This window comes from Protopterus annectens, chromosome 11.part0 (genome assembly GCF_019279795.1).
Source record: "Protopterus annectens isolate FY-2018-M chromosome 11.part0, PAN1.0, whole genome shotgun sequence".
NCBI lineage: Eukaryota > Metazoa > Chordata > Ceratodontiformes > Protopteridae > Protopterus > Protopterus annectens.
The window spans coordinates 308,566,642-308,586,338 of NC_056745.1; the positions used below are offsets into that span (position 1 = coordinate 308,566,642).

The window sequence follows — 19,697 nt, forward strand, 5'->3', positions numbered from 1 at the left end:
ATACCCACCAGAACAAGACATTTCCTAACTGGGTCAGGGCTAATTCTACCAGGGCCTTGGATTCATCTGTAGCTTTTTGGAAAGGATTAGAGTCTACAAGTATGCTAGAGGTAGCAACTTGGTCCTCTGTGCACACTTTTACAAAGCACTATAAATTAAAGTCTTTCTTCAGGTCTAGGACAGACTTTGCTAGGACCATTCTCTAGGAGCTCCTGGACAGTCACCCTTTCTTCTCCCTCTCAGATTAAGCTATGGCAATCTAGCCATATAGCTAAGTCTACTGCAGCAGTGACAACATAGGATGAAAATAGTACAGTTGTAAAAGTAAATTTACCATAATAGTAGATTTCCGAATGATTATTGCTGCAGTAGCTGCTTCCTCCCGATATCCCCTTATTTTTGTATGTTTTTGTTGCCATGATGAGGACCTTTATTTTTCTTTTCCTAAAAGTTATCTTTGTCAGGGCTTTAGTCTCTCTCTATCTTTTGGCATAAAAACTATGAAGGTGTGGTGCCCAAACCTGCATTTTTAATCTGCTCAACTCAAGCTGACCAACTGTTTGGACATATGGACGGTGCTCTGAAGCTTTCAAAGCTGTGAGGCTGTTTTGTCGCTAGCAGGATATAACCAATATAGGTGCAGCTATTGCAGCAGAGATTGTTCAAACATCTACTATTATGGTACGTTTACTTACACAACTGTACTTTCCCATTCCACAAAATGAGGAATCTGACTCAAAAATTATTCTTCAGACTCCCATACTGAAGAGTTATCTTTTTATGATACTGTTACCAGAATGAAGGAATCATTGAGTGGAAACAAAGAGAATTTCCAGAATCCCAACAGAGATATGATTCATTACAGGTGAGTTTCCTCAACATGCAGCTGTTTCTCCTTTTTTTACTGGCCTTAGAGGATGCTTTTTTGGAAACCAGCAATTTGCCTGACAGTCGCCCACCTGCTCTCAGAAAGTCTCATAAATTGTATAAAGTTCCTAATACCCCAAAATTCCTTTTTTTCTAACCTCAAGTCAGATGCTACAGTAATTTATTTGTCAAATTTAGCTTCTGCAAAACTCCTTTCAGCAACTCCCCTACCCCTCCCGAAAAACTGGGGAGAGCCTTTTTAGAAATTTGGGAATAATGTCTATACTTCCTTCACTAGCCTTCAGAATGGTAAAATTTCAGGCTAACATGTCTAAATTTCTGCTGAGTTCTTCTGACAATATGAGGAAATTAATTGCTGATCTCTCTTGCTTCAGAAGCTAAAGCATATGTGAATTCTGCAGTATACTCTTTGCCTCAGTTAACCAAGTTTTCTTTAAAATGTGCTTATGAAACTGCTGATGTCGTATGCATAGCAGCCTCCACTGGCTCAATGCTGAGAAGATTTGCCGGTCTATATTCTCAGAGTTTACCAGAGCATCTCAAAGCTGAGATCCTGAATTCTGTCTTGGGTAAAGTCTTTTTTAGTTCTTTATATGCCAAGGCCCTTAAATCATTTGATAAAAAGAGAAAGTTAATTCAAAGTGTTACCCAGATATTTACAACCCTCCTTTCCAAAATGTAATAGAAAAGCTTTTTCAAGTTCAGGTTCTTTTGTCAGGAACAGAATAAGCATTCCCAGTAAGGCAGACAAGTAAAATTTCAAAAAGCAGTGACAAGGAGGGTCAAAGAAGAAAGAAAGGTCTTTCCAAAACCAAAGAAAAACCTAAGCGATCAAGCTATCTATCCCCTCCAGTGTTTTTCCTCCCAACCTTGGCAATCCGGATGCATCAATATCATAACATCGACAGCTTAGGCTGTCGAATCCTAAAACATCGACACCTAAGCGTGGAAAGCTAACAATAGCGAACGGCCACACCATCGAATTCTTTCTTTGGGAAAGAATTTGGGTGGCCGTCCATAAACAAAATAAACAAACGCTCCCAAGCATAGTGGGGGGGCATCACCCCCACACCCCCCGATGTGGGGGGCTGTGCCCCCACACCCCCCCTAACTAAATATACCAACTCCAAGATCGCTCTACATTGGGAAAGGGCAAATCCCTGATAATGGCCACGCAAATTTTTTCCAGAGGAAATAATTCGATGATGTGGCCATTCTCTATTGTAAGCGTTCAATGCTTAGGTGTTGATGATTAAGCATTCGACAACCTAAGCTGTCATTAGTTCAATAGGAACCCATCCTGTATAGCTATCTCAGAGCCTTGGCCTTCACTTTCTTCTGTAACATCAAAAAACTTCAGACACTTGAGTACTGAGAATCATTCTAAAAGGCTACAAGTGGCTGTAAGATTCCCTTCACTCTTTTCAAGAGTTTTCTCTACATCTACCCAATCAAATATCCTTGTTTTCAGTTATCCTAGATAACATGCTGTCTCAGTGGTATGGAATCTGTTCCCCAGTACTAAGAGGGAAAGGATTTTATTCAAGAATCTTTCTGCTGCCAAAGAAAGAAGAAACCCGGAGACCTGTCCTAGACTTTTGTTTTCTTTTGGTTAAGGAGAATCTGTTCGTCCTACATGATTGAACTAATGACATTCTTTGAAGAATTTGTCAGACTTGATTATTCTTTTACATCTTAGATTTTTATGAACTAAATGTTTAAGATATGAGGTAAAAACTACCATCAAGCCTTTTTTATGCCCATCAACAAAGCAAACACTGTAACATGAACAACAAATGATCCAAATGATGTGGACATCCTACAGAAGGGCCTCACTGAGACATGGCTGGTGTCAGAGCCATGGCCTCAAGCTCAATGCCAAAAAGTGCAGTGTCATCCCCTTTGGTAAAAACTCTGTACCCATGAACTACCATGTAGGCAGCAATCTACTTAACACCGAATGTGTGATAAGAGACCTCGGGACCCAGGTGGACAGTAGTCTCTCCTTTGATAGTCACATTGCCACAGTAGTCAGATAGTCCTTCTACATGGCACACCTCATCATAAAAGGGTTCTCATCCAGGAAAAAAGAGGTCATTGTTCCCCTCTACTCGTCACTCATTAGACCCATTATAGAGTACAACGCCCCTTTTGGAATGTACCTCACAAGACATCTGCAGCAGCTGGAAAGGCCACAGAAGTACCTCACAAAGAAGATTACTGGCCTCAAACAAATGCCCTACACTGACCGCCTCAAAAAACTCCAGCTTTACTCCATAGCATATCGCCTACTCTGAGGTGATCTCTGCCTAACATATAAAGCTATGTCAAACCCAGAGCTGTTGGACATGCTACACCTAAAGAAATCCCAATCCCTCCAAGCTACACGTTCTAGCGACCTAAACCTTGTCACCACAATAAACAGGACATGCTGAAGGGATAGATTCCTGTCCCAGAGACTTCCTATACTCTGGAACAAGCTACCCATCTATGTCAAGCAAAGTTCTTCATTAGCACTCTTCAAGAAAAATCTTGATGAGTGGATGGGAAATAGGAAATACACCTGGGGATCACTTCTGTGTCTCTGCTGGACAGTGGCACAGGAAAATAACCTTCTTGGGTGGCGTAAGCTATGGTACCTTGCTGGCTAGGCTTACGTAGGCCCTTGGGCCGATAGCCTAGTGCCTACCTATGAGCCTATGAACAGATAATTTAATTCTTCTTTGAGTTTCTTTCTCTGCAATACTTGTAATATGACAAACTAAATCAATGAATTACTTGATGTAATTCATAGTGAGGATTTATCAGTAAGTGGTAATACTGAAGCCTGGAATTCTTCTTCCCCTGGTGCTGCCTGGGTTCATAAAATATTAGTGTTTGCAGAATTATAGGACTGAGGGAGAAATAGTATTATTAATTAAAGATTCTATAGATTCAAACCTTATTGTTGTAAATAAACTTGGAAACCATGGCTGTGGATTTCAAAGATATACATGCAAACAATACTATTAGATTAATATTCATGTGTAGATCCCCATGTTATGAATATCATTCCTTGAAAATTATTATGTCAAATAAGAGGTCATTTTATTAGGTGACCTAAATTATTCCCATATTGAATGGACAGCTTACACTTCCAAGTGTAGAAGAGAATTCATATTCATTAACATTTTGTTAATAAATGGACCTTGGATCAGCTTCTGGAGTAGTTTACCAAATCTACCTTATTCTTCTATTTTAAAGGTAATGTTGAAGCATAGATTTAATCCATTGCTCACTAACTGGTTACCGGCATGTCTCACTGGTCACTCACAATGCGTTTCTGTCAAAGTGTCTTATTTCGACTGCTTACCCATACTTTAGAGTATACTTCAGGGATTGGCATTGGGCCCATTTTTGTTTAACTTAAGTTTTCTTCCTACAATAATCATTTGGTGATGATTGTAAGCTAGATTTTTTAGTACAATCCATAACAATTTAAATAGTGTAAACAAAGTGTAACTGACCTCAGTAAGTGGGTTAAATAATATGGTCATTCTTTTAGTTCTGACAAATGCAAGATGTGGATCTTTGAACAAATTCATCTTTTACAGTCAATATTTCTGAATGGTACAATCTTAGATGTAGTTAAGTAATTTAAAATTTAGGTGTCACTATCAATAATAAGCTTTCTTTTAATCACTACGTTATCTCAACCAAAAATAAGGCTATACGTTGTCTGGGCATTATGCTAAAATCTTTATCTGTCAAGGATAAATGTCATATAGTCTGACTTTACACTTCTCACATATGCTCTTTGATTGGGTACAACATTGTTTGCATTTATACAAACACAATTTCATTGGCTGGAGTCTGTACATTACCATTTTACTAAGTGTACTCCATTTGTTAGAGACTTTAATTATCCAAATAAATTTGTACTCACTCCATTACAGATATTTTGGAGAAAAAAGTGAAGTTAGTGTACAAAGATACACTGTTGATCTTTTACAGTCAGTGCATAACTTAACCATATCCTGTAATATTTAAACATAGCAACATTATTTTTGTTATCCCAGCATCATTCTTCCAGAAGGGTTAACTATATTACTATTATTATCCCAAAAATTTGGAATAGATTTCCATCCCCTATTAGACTCTAAGCTAATTTGAGTAATTACAAGAAAGGTCTGGTTAACCTTTTCAAGAATGAAATTTTTAACCCAAATTTCATGGAGTCAGTGTTTTTCAAAATAACTTCAGCCTATAACAATTGATAGTGAACCTATGAATTAACTCAATACCATCTCAATTTAACCCCAACTCTATACAGTCTGTGCTATCGTTCATTAATAATAATAACAATTCTCTCTCCTCCCATCCTGGCCTAACCCGTCACATTCATCCTTTGTCCACTCTGTCTTCACTTCTACCATAAGAAGGCTTATACTGAAGCTGCCAACCAACTTTCAATAGAATACCTAAAAACAGCAGCTGACTTTGTAGCTTTGCCTGTGCCATCTGTAGAATTCCACCACATCACTAAAAGATATGATCCTATACTCCTTCCAACCTCCAAGCCATGCTCATGGCTACTATATCCACCACCAATGACCCTTCCACCTGTGCAAATTAGGATGATTATACCCTACCCACTGTTTTTTCTGTATGGGTATAGTAATATGTGATGCACAGTGTGGCCAGTCAGTACACTGTAGTGCATACCTTGGGTGTCTATTAAAATGCATCACTGTTATTCTATATTGCTGTACTCTTGGGTCATTAATTTGGATCAACCACTGCTTCTTTACCAGCGCCATAATGTATTATACCTGATTCTGCCTCACATGTCGGTCTGCCACAGACAATTCCTCTAATGACTTTTCACCCAGCTTCTCCTCTAGTGCCGTTGCTGCTGCTACTGCCACAGGTATGTCAGGCAGTCCCACAGTCTGTATACATCTTAATAGTTTTCATTACACAGTGTTATGTAGCATGGTGCAGACCACAGATGTCTTGGTGCAGGTCTTGGTGCAGGTCTTTGGAGAATACTACAGTGTGATAGCAGATGTATCCAGGCAGTGGAAGTGGACATTCAGCAGTCCAATACATTTGACAATGCTATGTCTGCAACACTGCAATGGAATATGCCAACTCGGCCATATTCTGGGGACTCCAGATATGGTCATCAGCCACAGTTCCAAGGCATGTCCAGCATCAGCTTCAAAACACAAGTGGTCTGCTGTCCATGTTTATGGCATAGTATTATTGTGGGCTTTATGAGTCGCACTGTGTGTACCTTCCAACTAGGGGACCATGTGAAAGGTCATCGCCATCGAACACTGGTATAGGTCACACATGTGCCAAATATGGAAGCATGGGAACTGCCTGGATGGTGCATAGACACATTGTGTATACACTGTGCTATTTATACCACTTGGCAGTTGATGGAGTGGATATCCTTCCAATTTTTATACCAACCACCATGAGAGACAGGTGGGGCCTTGATAACTATCTAGGTGTAGTCAATAGCCCCCAGGACCTCAGAAAAATGGGCTATATTATAGAATGCTGACGTGATAATGTCACTGTCCTCTTTTGTCTGTGGAAACCAAATATGTTGCTCCAAATGCTGCAGCATCATGTCAAGGAACGATGCAGGATTCACAATGACAATATCTGCAAAACTCCTAACAACTACTGTGTCAGACACTGAAAAGTTCCCAGGGGGAAGATGGTTAATGATACACAAATCTTTATATCCACTAGGACAGGCAGTCCATACATCCCCCTTGAATGCATGTGAGGATGGCACATATTTACTATCTTCCTTGTGATACCTGTGTCCACAGGTAGAGATTGACAGTTTAATTTCTCCAAGTTGTTTGGGTTTCTATTACCATGATGGGAATGGATCTCATTCCTACCCCATTCCTAAGTCAAAGTATGACTAAAGTTCATGAAATTAGTATTGTTTGAATCTTTGATCTTAGCCAAAAGTGCTCTTTGCAGCACCCACAATGTGCCCAAAATTGACTTCTTTTGCAATTCATACACTTACATGTGTCCGTAACATATCTAAATATGACTGTAAATTATTTTTTGTTGTAACCATTGCTCCTGCTACCATTGGAACTGTCGAGTATCCTTCATCCACATTGCCTCATTCCTGCCCGCAAATCCTGGTACTTTATTACTATATAAGACACTGTAATCACTTGGTGCAGTAATGATTAATGTTACTTTTGTCCTCTTTTCATGGACTAGTATATCTGGTTTTCTCACATCAATTTTTTGAACTGTTGATAATGGATAAGTCCATGTGATATAAACTTCATCATTCTCTATAATGCTCTTTGGCTTATCTTTCTAATGCTTCTCAGCTACATCAGTATTGTAATGTTTGCACAATCCCCAATGCAACAGTCTTGCCACATTATTCTGCCTTTTAGTATACAGGCCCTCTGCTATTAGTGTATCACACCCAGCAACAAGATGTGTAACTATTTCCAGTTCTGTTTTACAGAACCTGCATTTGTCTGTTTCCTCCCACATGTTCAGTGAACTTTGCAAACCACTGTGTATGTAGTCCACCATCCTGGGCCACCAATATTAACTTTTAACCTATTGGTCTAAATTCACCTCTCCTTAACCATTCCTACATCAGATCCATGACTGTGTGATAGAAGTGATATTATGTGAGCCTCTGATGCACTCTTCTTGGAATGGACCATGCAACTTCAGGAAAAGCATCACACTGTAGATAAATTTCTAACTAATATCATAGCATGAGAAATACACCAATATATTTAAAAATTATGGTGTTCAGAAAAACTGATTGCCGCTGCTCGTTACACTAATTGTATAATCTTCTCAATTGTACAATTATGTTTGATTTTTGATATTTGCATATACAGCAGCTCTCATTAGCATATTCATTCATTTGCATGACCTTATGTGGTTATTTGAATGCAATGCATACCAATCTATTTTTCCTCTAGCACATCATGAAAGAAGGGCACCACACTGTAGGTAAATATATATCTTTTCACATCTCTGCCATGGTACAACATTATCATATATCGTATATGTCAATGAACTGTCCCATCCCTGAGTGTCACCTCTCACCTGACTATTTTGATTAACACAATGTGCTTTCGGTTATGGAATACCCCCAATTATTTCATCTCTTCTGAAGTAAGCAGTAGGAAAAATGTTAATTGTTAATACAGATTTGAAATATTTTGAGATATTATGGGGTTCTTGTTTTCTTTTTCCTGTTAGAGATCTTGTGCTTTGCATGCCATGGATACTACCCTGTTCGAGTCAAATATGACAGGGAAGCTAGTAGACAATCATGCTTATGTTTAGCAATGCCAGAGACTGTCATAACTAATTTATTTACTTTAAATCACTGTTTTTGATAACAGGTTTGTGTCTGCATTCTGCATCAGTACTGTATTTTCTCATCCTTCTCAGTAATATTTTAAATTTGGGGAGATTATTTGTTTAGAAAGTTTTGCATTATGTTTCTTCACTGTCATTCCAGTCATGTAGCAACAGCTCAATAACCTAGCAAGAGAAACATGAAACAATTATTTTATTGTCACTTCCTCTTTTTAATGACCACTCATTTTATTTTTGAGCTTTTCTGAGTGTATTTTGAATATAAAAAATGCTTTACAGTCTTATATTATTTGACAAAAATCAGGTATAAAATCTGTTATTTAGATCCACCTTTGAGATGGCTGTTATGGTGACTCACTTTGACAGGCTATGTTATGTTACTTTTATTCTCACAGCTGGAAACAGTGTTTAATAATAAAGGTACAGTCCTCATGATGAAAGAAGGGCACCACACTGTAGGTAAATATATATCTTCTCACATCTCTGCCATGGTACAACATTATCATTAACTGAAACTAGATTGTTAGAAAAGAAACCTTACCTGTTTACCATATTTAAGTAACACAATTTTAGATCCTAAATTCAGTATGCCTTTGGTAAATGTACAGTGAAGTAGCACATTAAAGATGTTTAAAAAAATGAACAGCGCATTTGCTCATGTGTGCATTGTGACACATTTAAACTATATCTTTCAACTGCATGTTATGCCACTGCAGCTGTGTCTAGCAGAAAATTATTTCCAGTGCATTTATACCACGTATGTGTCTGTCCAAGAGGATGTTTTGACCCTTAATGCAGACTATTGGCAGATTTTTTTTTTTTTTTTACATCTCTCAATTTTGATTAGTCTGGTAATGGCAACCAGCTCACATTTTGCTCATTACTGTTGGTCAGTGTTTTGTATTTTATATTAACCTTTCAGCTCTTTTCTCTTTCATTTCTATGGGAAGTATACACTTCCCATTTTATGTAAAACTGTTTATATTGCCCATAGCTTTTTGTTTTTCAGAAGACCATTTTCACTGGAGTTTCAATTGATTATAAATGGAAAGCATCCAGTGTTCATTCCCTACCATTTTAAAACTTTTCTGTTATGAATCAAATTCCCCTTTCCTGTTCTTGATGTTGTATTGCATTAATACAGGATAAATGCATGAAATTAAAGATCTGAGATTGACGTTGCATCCTTATTATATACAGAACTAAGACTAGCAGGACTTAGACGACCTAGTATTGAGCATTTTTGCCAGGTTTCCCCACAAGACTCACGTGAAGAGGACCTTTCTCCAAATTTCTTCAGCTGCAGTAGTTGTCACCTCACTTTAGAGACCGAATCTAGGTCCTAGGTTACCAGTTTTTTATTTTTTATTTTTGCCGTTCAGTTAATAGTATAAATTACAGTTTATACTTATATTTTCCTGATTTATATATTTATTGGATATATTTTCCTGCTTTCTTTCTTATTTTATGACCAGTGCATTTTTTTGTTTGTTTTTGTTTTCTATTTTATCCATGTTTGCACTTGACTCCCCTGCTTGCTTTGACTTTGTAAATCTGTGACAGAGTTGGTTATCATGACATTGCCGTTACCATTTTGTTAGGCCTCGGTTCCTTATGATTTTGACCTTGCAGTTTGTACAGGTGTTGATTTCTAGTGGCAGTGTTTTTGCCATTATTAGTAATCTTTGCTTGTAGCAGAATCATAGTCATTCTTAGGTAGCAGATTAAAAGGAGTTTAGAAGATACAAGTGTGGGTTGAAATTTTCTCCACAAGGCAATTGTTTGAAATGTTTAAAATGCTTTGGAGAGGCCTGTTTATCTAAGACATACGATATATGTGCTGTCTTCAAGCCGGCTATTTTGAAGGCCAAAAAGAACCATTTGGAGCTTGAAAGGTTCAGTGTTGCCCCAATACCTCAGTCCTGTAAAGTCTCACCACCTTCTTCTGACCCTGTTAATCGCAAAACTATTCAGAGCATGAAGTACCAGCTTCTTTTGAGACAGACCCTGTTATTTCTGCTAAGAAGTGTAGATTAGCAGTGCTACTTGTCCTGCTGGGGTCATTGTGTATTGCAATGCTCCTGTTTCCTCTTCTGTTTTGCTTCTAAGCCCAAGCTGAGAACCCATTTGTCTCCATTTGTAAGGTCAGTCTGGTATAGATACTATATTTCAGTTGAAGCTGACTGTACTAAAATATAGCAGGCATCTTTGTCAATGTAGCACATGTAGTCTAAGGTCTTCCTTCCTGTTACCATCAAGGCATGCAAAGAACCCTCATTACCAAATTCTGCTGCCTTTGTTCTTTTTTCTTGCTGGGTCCAGGTCAGATCCTGGCTCCCATCAGGCCAGTGCTTGAACCTCTGATGTCATTGTCAAGATTGACGGTGGCCTTGAATTTAGAGCTTCAGGCATCACTCTTATCCAGCTCAGTGTCAGCAATGCTATCAGCTGCGGTATTATAAGCCTCTAGTTCCTTGATGGAGGGGGCTCCATCAATGTTGAAAGTAGACCCCCCAGGATCAAAGTCAGTCCCAGACCTGCCTGGGCAAACCATTCTGTCCATGGGGTCAGCATTTCATCCATTAAACTCAAGGTCCCTTATCTCAGCATTAATGTCATTTGGGATTTCTGAGATCAGGGTCAAGGCTAGGGCAGTCTTTGTTTCTTTGGTCCCAGCCCATTGACTTGACAAGACTTGATGTTGGTCCTGGTGTTGATGATGCAGGCATCACAGCATGTCCCGTACCAGCATGACTGTCTAGCTTTGCTCCTTCTTTGGGAGGGGAGCACTTTTGCCTGCCAGTATGGCCACCCCCCCCCTTAATACGAGTAACTAGAGGCCATGTTAGGTTGTAATTTTCTCATCTGAATGTGCATCTTCTTCCTTCTCTTCAGAACTATCAACTCCAAGAGTTTCCCCGAAGAGCAAATGCAAGAAAATGCACCTTGACTTAACCACTGAATTGTCAGCCTTAAACATACATAAAGATAAAGACACTGATTCCCCACCAGATGACACCAGATTTGTAGAAGTTCGTGAGATGATACAGGTCTAGAAGGGATGGATCCAAGATACTCCCCTTTTCATCTGAGCTGTTACTGTAGGACACCTTCTAGTCACTCATATTCATGTTTTTGGTTGAGTTTCCTAAATGATAAAAATAGTTAATTTAGTTATATAATCACCATGGTAGCACCCCAATGTGTTGGGTACCATACTAGGGAGAACAGAGAAGGTGACTGGACAGGATTGGCCAACTCTCCAGAGGTAAAATCAATTATCACTGCAGCTGCTCTGAAGAAGGGTCTTACCCCACAGAACCCAGCTGTCCATCTGATGAACAAAGAGTCATGTGCTTTGAACCAGTCAAAGAAATGAGTTTACCTGTCCTCTACCGTTTCTCTGAGAGCAGTAAATTTCATGCACACTTGCTATGGTTTCAGAGAAACTTGGTATCTGAATCATCCAATACTCTGGTGGGGCTGGAGGATGTGGACATCAAGAAATTGTCAACCCAAATGTCACTTTTGACTGCTATGTCCAACCTGACTGTGTTCCAGCATTGACAGAAACCTTGCTGCAATCTTTTTATAAATAAAGAACTTGTACTGAGCAGGAGTGAAAGTGAGGAAATGACGAAAAATGATAATCCCAAATGTAAAATCCACGTATTTATTGCAGACAGAAATAAACGGATAAGCGCTTTCACTGTATTAGCTTCTTCAGATCCATGAAACAAACACCTAATGCAAACTTATTATATATTGAAAGCACACAGATACAATTAAACAATTAACCTATCAAAAAGTTGATCCAATACAAAATTCTATTTAAAGGCGTAACATATTGCAGAAAACTGGAGATGCACACTGCAGAATTATAAATGCATAAAACAACTAAAACATATCATAAAATATATATGTAAATATAATAATTTTAATATGAGTATGCCTATGTTATCTCCTTATGCCTCAGAGTTTTTATGTTTTTTAACATATGGGATTTTTTCTATGTATATTTACGAACGAATCTGCGTAAATATACATCTGCATCTGTCCTAACTCTAAAAGAGTTATTTTCTTGAGATAATTGAAACAAACTTACATAAATTCATTTAGCATGCTGTATATGTACTGAATAATTTATGAAGTTAACTACATTTAATTTATATTTAAAGAAACATTGAAAAAATATTCTTCACTTCTGGCTGTTGATCTTGATACATGGTTTGTGCACCACAGCTCTTGCTAAGTGTAACCCTTACTTTGTGTTGTCCCAGTCACTGCTGATGTACTGGAGAAGCCATCCTCTTGTCTGCTGCTGTCCATATTCAGTCTCTAGTACAGATGATTTGGCCTCCAACCCTCTCTTCATACCCCTATGACAAGACTGTCAGCAGAATAACTTTAATAAATTTGTAAACAAAACTGCATAACATTTCAAAAAACATTTCTGTAATACACATTCCCTTCCAGTTTAATACCCACAGCTTTAGCAATTATACTTGTTACCCAGGATTTATGTACATTTTCATGCCTAAAATAAACAATGTTACTAATAAATAAATTCTTGCAGGTCTGTAAGCAAACTGATAATGAACTGTAGTAAAATCAAATGGAAAACGTGTGGTGTTTTTCTCCCTGTCATAACTCAAAATGAAGCTAAAGTAATAATCTGATACTACAGAAAAAACACAATTGTCCTGGAACAGCCAACAATTATCTACGAAACCGAACCACACAATCTGCTCCAAAGTGATTCACAAAGCACCAGCACTCCACTATTCCAAAATCAAACGTGATTCATTTATTAACATACACAAAATAAAAGTTAAGCGCTTTCATGTAGTTAGTTCTGATGAAGTCTTAACTACATGAAAGCGATTAACTTTTATTTTGTGTATGTTAATAAATGAATCACGTTTGATTTTGGAATAGTGGAGTGCTGGTGCTTTGTGAATCACTTTGGAGCAGATTGTGTGGTTCGGTTTCGTAGATAATAATCTGATACTGTATTAATTCTTCAGCATGCTTTGCATTTCTGTGCCTTTATAAAATTAATCTTAAATAGATTTTTTTATTTTACTCTGTGACCCACAGACTGTAATTTATACAAAATAATTTCTTCTGTGTGCAGTTGTCCACCCATCGTATCTGCTGTTTCAGCTGACATCATTTAACTCTCTCAGTACTTTTAAATGCTGCAAGGATTTATTGTCAATTTTCCTTGTAGCCCAAATTTTCAGATAAATAAGAACTGTTACTGCATAAAAAAATTCATTAATAATATATAACTGCTCTTTACCATACTGTTTTATAGCCTACAGTACTGTCTTTAATTCAGCTTACTGAGCTGACTTGTAATCTAGTAACTCAAGTTAGGTAAGTCCTTGCCTGTGATATCCTCTTGTAAACTTCAGTTTCTGCATGAAATGTATAACATCTTGAACCATTTACATATACACACTTACTACTAGAATTTAATTGTTCCGACTATGGAGCTTTACTTGTCTGCCCTTTACATATATATGACGTTTTCTCATACAGTAAATTAAACTGCATTCTTTCCTTATATGAAATTTGAACCTGTGGCTGCATTGACACACACAATTTATGCTGCACTCGTTTCTTGCGTAGGATCTGTGTCTTTGCCTCTACTGTCACTTTTAAAAATGTAAAACTGACTTTAATTTCTAAACTATGTTAAACTAGCAAAACATAATTATCTACTAATGCTCAACACTCAAGCTATGGTATGCATTTCTTCTTTACTTTGTCCTGTAGTCTGTGTATTATTTACACTGGTGTTTACTTTATCAGATTGATGTATTTCTTGCAGGACTGCCATAAGCCTCTGCATGGTGATCCCCCTCAGTGCAATATTTGTATCGGCTTCTGAAAAAAAATATATAGTTTATTACATTTTGATAATTTGTATCTGAAATTATACTGTTAAGGTTAACATTAGACACTGAAAATGTCTGACCTGTTTTCTGTCCTGAAATCTGGATGTCATATACATTAGCTGTGTGTATGCTAGGCTGATCTGTATTTCATAGGATCATAGGAGGTTACTAGTCTAATAGCCCTGGTGCCCTTACAAGCTTAGCCAAGAGTTTATCCCCAAAAAGAAACCTTAGTCAGCACCTGTTGTCTCTGTCAGTGAGGGACACAGGTGGAACCCCTGGGACAAATTTGTGGTTTCCCATCCACTCATCAAGGTTGCCCTTGAAGAGGGTCAGTGAGGTGTTCTGTTTGAAGTGTTTGGGAAGTCTATTCCAGAGACAGGGCAACCTCTGGGAGACAAACCTGTCTCTCCAGCAGGTTTTGTTAATGTCACATATTAGGTTCAGGCCTTTTGAGCGGGTAGTGCATGAGGGGTTAGACTTATGGTTATGGAGCATCTCTAGTAGGGTAGGGTTCTAGATTTCCTTGTAGGCGAGAAACAGCTCACCACTGAGCAATCTGTACAATACTGAGTAGAGTGATAGTAATTTGAGCCTGTCTACATAAGCCATGGATTGTCTTTGTGAGGTATTTCAGTGGCCTTTCCAGTTGGTGCAGATGTTTGGAGAGGTACATCCAAAATGGGGCATTATACTCCATTATTGATCTAATGAGGGAGGAGTATAGAGAGGTAATAATCTCCTTTTTTTCTGGATGCAATCACTTTACTTATGAGATGAACCAAGTAAAAGGCTTTTCTGACCACTGCCACTACATGATGGTTGAATGTGAGGTTGTTATCAACCGGAGTGCCCAGGTCTCTCACCACAGGTTGTGTGCTTGGGTTGCCATTGATGTGGTAATAAGTAGGGGTCATGTTTTTGCCAAATGGTATGATGATACATTTTTTTGCATTTAGCTTTGAGGCCATGACTTTGGCACCAGCCATTAGTTGCTGTGAGATCCTCTTGCAGTATGCTAACATCGTTTGGGGAGTCAGTGACAGCACCCAACTTACAGTCATCCGCAAACTTGGTCAGGTACAGGCCTTTTGTCTTTCCCTGTACCTCTGAGAAATAGATGCCAAACAGTAGGGGTCCCAGGACAGATCCTGACGGTGAGACAGTTGGCCACCCACATGATGAGAATTTGTAATTCAATTACTTAATTCTGCATTTGAATTGCATATGCTATAGCATTTGCACTGATTTCTGAAGGCTGCAAACTAGAATTTGTTACAATTTGCACATTATTTACATCTTAAACTAGACTGATATCAGAAACTGAAAGTACTGTCATTTCTGTAAACACTGATTCATACTGAGGATCATGAGAAAGTTTCCCTTTTACCTCCCACATTACAGTTTGCTTCTGTGTTTTAACTCTTTTGTGTGTAGCTTTAACATTCCTGAACTGATAATGTTTACATTTAAATGAGCATTTCTGGAACACTTTTTTTTAGACTGCTTCACCCAATTTTTAAGTTTAAATCACGCATTTACTGGTGCTTTTACAGGGGAGGTCTTTAAACTTTTTTGAAAGTTACTGTTTGATTTAACTAGAAAATGCATTATAATAAAAAAATGAATGCTCGCATAAGAAAAGCTGTAGGAGTGTTGAGAAAGTGGCCAGGCATCTTGCAGCTTGTTTGACCTCCCTCTTGTAAGGATTCCCTTGCCTCCTGAACTTGAAGCTTGAAGGTCTGTCATCATCTTTGAAGATTGTGAAGTTTTCTGTTACATTCCTCTGAGGCTTTTGAGGATCGATGGTTGTTTTGCTACTGTACTTTTGCTAGGCAGATAAGTTCCCTTTGAGGAAACACCTTACAGTTTTTAAATATTGTTTGTGTTTTACACTTTCTTCTTCAAGAAAATTATTTTAAAGCTAGGAGTTTTGTGTTTTGACGGACTGTCATAAGACTGTATACTTTTAAATGGGAGCACAGTTTTTCCTGTCAGTTTAAAAGTTGTGTAAAATAACTGAAAATGTGGAGAAATTGTGTTTATTTTCCTTTTTAGGGGGGCTAGTAATGTGTTTTAAAGTGCTTTTTACTGTGGGGTTTTTTGTGTGAAAAAAGTGACTTTTAAAGACACAGTTTTTACCGGCATTTGCTGTTTGTCTTACCTGGGAAAGAGGCAACATTTTTGGCCTGACCATGGAATAAACTACCAGAGCCAATGTCTGTTCTTTTTCCAGCCACAAAAAGAAAATGTTAAGCAAACAGCCTTTGCTACCACAATTCCTGTAGAATTTATTCCTGTTTCTTATTCTGACCTTTCCAAATATTTTTTCAGAAATGATCTGTATTTCCTTACATCACATTTGCTTTGATGTCTGAGGGAGACTATTGTCTCTTTTAGTCTGCCCTTTTGGTGCTTTTAACTTTGTTTGTGTTAGCGTGTGTTAAGAGGGAGTATAGGTGTAGGTATACATATACATATAGGAAGACCCAGTGTAAGATAAAGCACCTTGCCTCATCCCCTGAATCACCAACCCACAGACCACAGCTAGGGAACTTGATTGGACTAAACATTTTAAACTGTATGGCCACTCTGAATGCAGAAGTAGTTTTGCTGCTTTGGCAGATGCAATTGTAAAGGGTTTGTTAGTTGAAATTAACTTCAATCTTTCATTTACAAAAAAAAAAAAAAAAGAAATGCATAAAAATAGAGAACAATATATGTGGTTGGCTCAACAGAACAGTAGATGGTTCTTTTCCTTTCCTTTCTATTTTTCAGGGCTAGCTGTCACTTTCCTTCCCCCTCTCTTTCTTCCATTTGTTTGATCATTATATGTCGGTGGTTTGTTGTTGTATGATTGCAAGAGTGCTTACATTATTTGGTATTCTTATGATGAATAACTTTTTAATTTCTCTTGAACAGGAAAAGGCAAGGAGTGGAAGTTGCTGCTTCAGCATAATTGTATCCTGAAAAGTGCAGGTGCCAAAAAAGACAAGTAAAAAACAAACACCAAATCAACACCAGTAGAGACCACAGGAGCAATGAATTAGCGTATTTGTCCTTTAATCACCACTTTCATCCAAAAGACGTCTTCAGAACAATACAAGACAAAATACTGATAAAAACCTGTTTAAATACAACTCTTGCAAGCAACAAACCATCAATTAGCAATTAAAACAAATTACGTAATTGAACAACTTGAAGTCAGAATTTAAAGAAACATAAACACAGTGCAGTAGGATTATAAAAAAAACATTCCTTTTAACACATAACTTGCATTTTTTTAAAAGAACTTAATGTTTATTACATCATTAAGGCCAGTTTTTTTGTCTGCCTGTAACCTTATTTGCCATCTGGCCTCTCTCTGTTCCAAAACGTTTTTAAATTTTCCACCTCTAAAATTTGGTTTACCCTGTTCTAAAATGGAAAATAAAAATGTGTTAAAACCTACACACTCCTGACTGTTTATACAAGGCATGTTTTTTGTCTTTCCTTTTTATACTGTAAATGTGCTCCCTAATTCTCTTATTTAGATTTTTGGTCATCATCCCCTCATAAAATTGTTGACATTTGTCACACACTGCCAGATAAACTCCCCCCCATGGTCTTGCAGGTATAAACTCCTTGAACACTAATAGTGTAGGGTATATGTGGTGGTGCAATATATGGCCCTTCCAAAATGAACCTACACATTCCACAATCTTTACACTTATACATGCCCCTGGATTTCTTTGTCTTGGATCCATCTGTGGATGTCTTGTCCTTTCCCTTTTCTAACAGTAGTTGTAACAGTAATTGTATCCTTGTACCCCCTGGTCAGACTGAGCAGAAGTGGGAGTGATCTGTGTGACTGTCATGCCAAATGACCGTGATGTCATACACAAACTACACATGATTGACTGACATGCAGATCTGCCTGTGACATTATGCTTAAGCTAGATACCCTAAAACAGATCTTAATACATTAAACCTAAAATGAGGAAAAATTAAATCCAGGTGTGAAATAAATAAATAACACAAAATCACAGTGTTATGTCCAACTCATAACTGCTGAAAGGCATGCTTGCAAGAAATACAGGAGTTGTAACTTTTAATTTACAGTGCCTTGCTGAGGAGCCAGGGCTTACAAGGTAAACACAGCATTTCTCCAACCCCTTAGACTTCCAAATAAAGAACAGCGGGAACAGTTCTCTATAAATGTTGTGCTGCTGCAGATAATATAAAGCTACAAACAACTCCCGAGCATTAGTACAAGTCAAAATATTTTGCAACTAAAACAATGCCTTCAAATAAACTGTAACTTTTGTGGATAGCTGTCAGTGTCAATTGTGAGTTCTTCCATATTTCTGTATTTATTTTTACCATGGCTAGACAATGCTAGGCAGAGCATGAAGCTTCCAGCACTTGTGTAATCTGGACTCTCAGAACCCCGCTTACCTTGCCCATAGCAGTCTGGCAAATATCACAATACTTCACATGAAGCCTTTGTTTAAGTATAACTTGAGACAAGTTTAGTGTCTAGATGGTTTTCAAGGTTGTAGTCTGGAAGAATGGAATTTCTTAACATGTATTTTTTTATTTGAGTAATTAATGCTAATGTGTAATTGTGTAATTCTCTTAAAGTTAGGTTGTACAGACCCGCTGAATACTGTCTGCAGGAATTTATCAAAAACCCATAATTGTGTGCCCTTGGAAATCAAATCTAGCCTACTTGTCTGATAAGTTATGTTTGCACGTGGAGTTCAGAAAAGGCATACCATCTCTGAGGGCAACCAAGAGCTTGTTTGGGAAAATAATTAGCTGCCAGAAGCATACTAAAAGTAAGTGTATGGGGAGATTGTTCAGTGTGTGCCTACTCTGACATAGTGTCGGTTTCACATATTTTTGGTTTTAGGCTTACAATGTCAACGCTTCTGCTAGGTTACCTACTATTTTACTTTTATGAGTACTGCTAGCTAATGACCTCATAGTGTGAATGCAGATAGCCATTCGCCTAACCAATGCTTTGGCAAGCCTGGGCCGGTGCACAGAATATCAACCAAATGATATAACTTGCCTTACATGCTGATGCTTGGTGCAAGGTTTTTTGTATCACAGTTGCTCAGGCTTCATTGCTTTAGGTAGAGATTGTTTGTGTGTTTTGCTCACTTCCTATAGGAGCACTTTGTTTCTGCTCAGCTGCATAGCATTTTTTGATGATGTCCAAAACTGCAAGCTGGCACACAGAGTGACAGATTAGACAAATGGAAACTGAGGGAATTAAACTTAAGGCTACATGATGCAGCTTGTAGCCTATTCTTCTGTGCATCTTTGGATTAGATATATTTAATTAGCAGCAGTATGAGGTCTGTAAGGGCCACAGCCCACATATTGTGAGTTACATTATGATAAAGATTACATTTCTTTCCTTGTTTGGTGAATAACACTTTGACTTGATGTTTGAAGTAAGCTAGTTTCACATACAAGATTATTTCTAAATCTGCAGATCAAATAAATGTATAATTGAATTATTCTTGC

The 19,697-nt window shown here is 37.9% G+C and overlaps 1 protein-coding gene across 1 annotated transcript in view; it reads left to right on the top strand.

The window, feature by feature from the left end:
• CFAP54 (cilia and flagella associated protein 54) overlaps positions 1 to 19,697 on the top strand; it is a 2,749,537-nt gene that overhangs the window by 1,136,028 nt on the left and 1,593,812 nt on the right. The gene's annotated exons all lie outside the window — the stretch shown is intronic.